The following is a 5,304-nucleotide window of genomic DNA, read 5'->3' on the forward strand; positions in this document are numbered from 1 at the left end:
CCAGCAATGGGGAGTAAAGGGGCCCAGAGAATCCCTGGCTACCTTCGGATCCAGAATCCAGGCTAAGATGGCGGAATATGAGCAACTCGGCAAACAGCTCAGAGGCCTGAGGGAAGAGCTGAAGCTTGTGTCTTACCAGGCAGATACAGCAGCCAAGACCAAGAGAGCAGCATTCACTGCAAAGGTGAGATCATTAAAGAAAGAGGTGGAGGATCTGGTGCAGCTGAGGTCTGACATTGTGGCTGGAGCTGGATTCCTCAGTGAGAAGCTGATCAATAAGGAAAGGTTCTCCAACATGCGTGCCTCCAGAGGTTCAGAAAAACACCATGATGACTTCCAGAGCGAGGAGGAGGAGATGGAGGAAGGTGATGGAGGTGAGGAGGGCAATGTGAGTGGGGGGGATATGGACATGGGTTCTGTTGGTGCCACCAATGTTGCCCCTGACCCCCCACTTACCCTGAGTGAGGACTACATAATGGCAGCTCAGGTGGCCTTACCTCCCTCCAGCGAGGATGAGGACGGTGATGGCAGTGACTGTGGTGAAGGCAGCGGCTTGGCGGATGGGGGTCTCCTGCGGGCGATTGTGATGCAGGAGTCCCCCACCCGTCTGGAAAATTTTTCTTTTGGAGAAGATCTGGGCCCAGAGGAGAAGAGGAGGAATAAAAAAAAGGGCAAGAAGAGGAAAAAAACTGAAGGGCAGATAAAGTTTGTGTTTTCTCCCCTCCAGCAGTCTGGGCTGGCTGAGAAGTCAGTTCAGGGTGCTGGGTCCCCCAATCTGCCAGACCCCGTTTCTGTAGTGGAACGGGGCCAGCATGGGGGATACAGTAGTGCACCCAAAATGTCCGCGGGTGCTATAGAAAATAAAGGGCACCCTCCTGTGAGGGGGGAGGGTGTCCAGGCACCAGAAAATGGCGGCAGTTTCTCCCGTTCAGGGGGCGGTCCCCGGGTTGAAGTGAGCGGTACAAGTCCTGGCGCTGCAGGGCACTCCCCTGTGAGGGGGGGGAGTGTCCGGGCACCGGACCTTGGTGGTTCAGGGGGCGGTCCCCTATGTGCGGTTGGTACCGTTTCTGGTGCTGCGGGGCACTCACCTGTAAAGGGGGAGGTTCCCTGCACGTCAGCTGCAGTAGGCGGGGCAGGAGTGCGTCCGGAGGGACAGCTCCTGCCAAAATCCATGACTTCGTCTGAGGGGGCGGGGCCATCCATATCAGAGGCGGAGCCTGTGTCTGCACCCCAGAAGACTGGAAATGCAACCTTAGTCCTGAAACCGGCGACCCTTATACATAATGCAATAGACCCAGCCAGCCCAGCCTGTAATATACAGAGTGTAGGCAAGAGTGAAAGTGAGAGCAAAAATGTGTGGAAAAATGGTAATGTCCAGAGTGTGAGTTATGGTAGTGCGCATGGGAGGAGTTGTAGTAGCAGTGTGGATGAGGGGTGTGCAAGTGGGGTGCAAGAGAGGGGTGCAAGGGGAGTGCAAGAGAGGGGTGCAAGGGGAGTGCAAGAGAGGGGTACAAGTGGAGTACAAGAGAGGGGTGCAAGTGGAGTGCAAGAGAGGGGTGCAAGTGGAGTGCAAGAGAGGGGTACAAGTGGAGTGCAAGAGAGGGGTACAAGTGGAGTGCAAGAGAGGGGTGTAAGTGGAATGCAGGTGAGGAGTGGTAGTGGAATGCCAGAGAGAGGTTTGACTGACACCTCAGCTAAGAACAAGGGTCCTGGTTTGGGATCTGGGTCAGGTCCTGGTTCGACTGCCCCCCCGGTAGTGGCTGCTTCTCCCAGAAGCTATGCCAGCGTCACTGCCGGGGGATCAGGGGGATCCCCATCTCCATCTGGCTCTGGGGGTCACTTGCAACAGCGCCTCCTGGAGGCTCTACGTAGGGGAGACAGGTCAATCCATGTAGAGGGGAGGGGTGAGGTTGACCTGTCTTTTTGGATAGAAAGACACGGCTTAGGCGCCTTCCGAGAACAAAACGGGGAGGTGGTCTGGTCCCTCCCGACATCCGGGCAGGAAAGTGGCCGTAGGAATGTGGTCCGTTTAGTGTGGAGGGGCGAAGATGCATGTCCGCCTCGGGGTAAGGTGGTTGAGCTCCTCCTCCGGATGGAATTCAGGGCAAGTGACATCTTTGCCCTGATCCACCCCTACGATACTTCCGAATTTGACATCAGCTTCGTTCGGCCGGAGGGTTTGGAACTCTTCTGGTCGAACTATGAGGTGGTGAAGAGTGAGCCCGGCTGGCGGGATTTCGCCGTAAAGGCGATATCCCGTCAGAATCTGGCCAAGAAAGTGACCGTATTGACACGTAACGAGTCACTATCTTGCTATGACATCATGACCTGGCTCAGCCGATATGGGGATGTGACGGACATGCCAAAAAAGAACTATGACGAACATGGGATCTGGTCTGGGGCCTGGACGTTTTCCGTCAAACTGAAGCGTTCGGGGAGCACTGTTGCCCACATCCCATCAGCTGCTTTTCTTGGGAGAGACAGAATCCAAGTTTTCTACCAGGGGCAGCCCAAGGTCTGTCACAGGTGCGGCAGCCCCACCCACTTTAGCGCAGCTTGTACCGTGCAGGTCTGTGCACTGTGCGGTGGGGTAGGTCATCTTGCCGCATCCTGTAGGCAGATCCGGTGTCATCTGTGTGGTGTCTTAGGACACCCTTTCAGCCGTTGTCCTAGCGCTTTTGCCCGGGCAACTGTCACCTTGGCTGGGGAGAGCAGTAATGTTGCCTCAGCTGGGGAGGGCACGAGTGCGGGTGAAGGTGCAACAGGGTCAGTGAAGAGGAAAAGTCCCGCCAAGCTGAGGCGGGAGGCTAATCGCAGAAGGAGCAGGGAACTGGAGAGTTCCCATGTGGCAGGGGTAGCTTCTGACCCTGCTCCAGAGGTTAGTCCTGAAACTGCTGAGGCCCTGGAGGAAAATGTGCTGGAGGAGAAAGCGAGGAGAATCTGTGGAGAAGAGGGCAGCAAGGCCGATCTTTCCGATTCCTCCCACTTTGAAAGTGTGGATGAGGAGGGTGAAGAGCGGCCAAAAAAGAAGGGCAATAAAAGGGGAAAGAAGAGGTCGGAGCCCTCTAGTCCCCGTGCTACGGACCAGGTCCCAAGCGGAAGCCTACCTGCCCCCCCTCTGATTGATCTGTCTAACCGGTACTCTGTCCTTGATGACATCTCCTCCCCCTCTTTGGAGGGGGTGGTCGAGGATGGGGTACCTGAAGTGGGGGAGCCTCCGGGGGGAACTGGGCCCTGTCCTGATGGGGCAATTTCCTCAGGGGATGGGGCCAAACCAGAGCCAGACGGAGATGGGGATTCAAAAATGGACCAATCAGAGTCTAAAAAAAGGCTAAAAGAGAAAGAAGCCTCCTCGTCTGGGGATGAGGGGGTAAAGAAAAGACAGAAATGAGGGGGTTAGGGCCGTCTAACTCAATCACCCATGATGGCGGCACTCACCCCATTGACGCTGGCATCTATTAACTGTGCCAGTATAAAGTCTGATACGGCTAGATTCGCAGCCTTTGATTTTCTCGGCCGTGTTGAAGCCGATATTTTGTATCTGCAGGAGACCAGGTTGTCAGATCTAGCCTCCCTGGTAAAAGCCAGGAGAGAGTGGAGGCGCGGGCCCTCCCACTGGTCTCTTGCGGCTGAGCCGTATAGTGGGGTGGCGGTCCTTTTTACCGCTCCGGTTGAATGCAGACGGGTTATTGAGTTAGAAATGGGGAGGTGCCTGATCTTAGATGTCCTCATGAAGGGACAGGAGCTCCGGCTCATTAACATCTACGCCCCACAAACCAAGTGGGGCCGCAAAGATCTCTTTATGAGGATCAAGCCCTTCCTTTTTACTAGCCGGCAAGTGATCTTTGGAGGGGACTTCAATACTGTCACAAGGTCCCAAGATAGGAGAGGTTCCAATGGTCCGCTGGCTTACGATAGCATAGCTCTCAATAATATAGTTAGGGAAGCTCGCCTAGAGGACGCCCACATCCGGAGCCCCTCAGGCCACGCGGGTTTCACCTATCATCGAGGTAGCTGCAGGTCTAGGATAGACAGGTTTTATTTAAAGGAGGAAGCCGTCTCTTCCGCAGTGTCCGTGGTTGAGGTGGAGTTCTCCGATCACTGTATGATTTTGTTTTCCTTGAATGTTTCAGAGACCCCCCGGATGGGTAAAGGTTATTGGAAGCTGAATTCGTCCCTCCTGCAGGAAGCGGAGATAAGACAGTCCTTTGAGGATTTTCTTCAGAGTCAGGTACCTTTACTGGACCTTTGTAGTAGTAAGTCAGAGTGGTGGGAGATATTCAAGAAGCGGGTTGCGGGGTTCTTCCGCCAGCTCTCGAGCCTCAGGTCCCTGAACAGGTATCGCCTGTATCAGGGTCTGAGGAGGAAACTCGAGCTTCTCGTCTCGACTGGAGGTAGCCGGGAGGATATCTCCAGAGTGAAGTCCTTGTTGATGAGGTGTCAGTATGATAGGCACACATCTTTGGTTTTTGAGAGGGATTTTGGGAAGTACCGCTCGCCCGACCCTTACAGAAACTGCAAGATGTCAGTGAGTAGTAAAATCATCTCAGGACTGATTGATAGTACGGGATCTCTGAATCGGTCCAGATCAGGGATCCTGGAGGTCGTCAGATCCTTCTACTTGCACCTCTTGGGGAGGAAGGATCTAGATCGGGACAAGATGTCGGCTTTCCTGGCTGAAACCATTCCTGAGCCAGGGGTAGACCCCTCTCTTGGCGTTTTGGCAGAAGAGATTAAGGAAGAGGAAGTGAGACTGGCGATCGAGGGGCTTGCCCCCAAGAAGTCGCCAGGTCCGGATGGCTTAACATCCGAGTGGTACAAGACCTTTAAGGAGTCTTTAGCTCCCCTCTTGACTGTGGTATTCAATGAGTGTCTCTCCTCGGGCACTCTGCCTAGGTCAATGAGAAGGTCAGCCCTGATTCTTCTCTCAAAGGGTAAAGATCCTAGCCGGATTGAGAATTGGAGGCCCATAGCTCTTCTCAATACGGACAGGAAGCTTCTGGCCAAGATACTGTTTAATCGGTTGGTGGAGTTTGCACCCCGACTCCTTTCGGGGGCCCAGCACTGCTCTGTTCCAGGCCGAAGCACGTTAAGTGCTGTCCTCAGTGTCAGGGAGGCAGTGGAGCGGAGCAGTGCAGGTCTCTGGAAGGGGTACTTACTGTCCTTGGATCAGGCAAAAGCATTTGATCGGGTGAACCATGACTACCTCTGGTCCGTCCTTCTAAGATATGGCTTACCGAGTACTTTTGTTAATTGGCTCAAGATCTTGTATGCAGGGGCAGAGAGTTTCCCGCTGGTGAACGG

This window comes from Hyla sarda, chromosome 8, assembly GCF_029499605.1.
Source record: "Hyla sarda isolate aHylSar1 chromosome 8, aHylSar1.hap1, whole genome shotgun sequence".
Lineage (NCBI taxonomy): Eukaryota > Metazoa > Chordata > Amphibia > Anura > Hylidae > Hyla > Hyla sarda.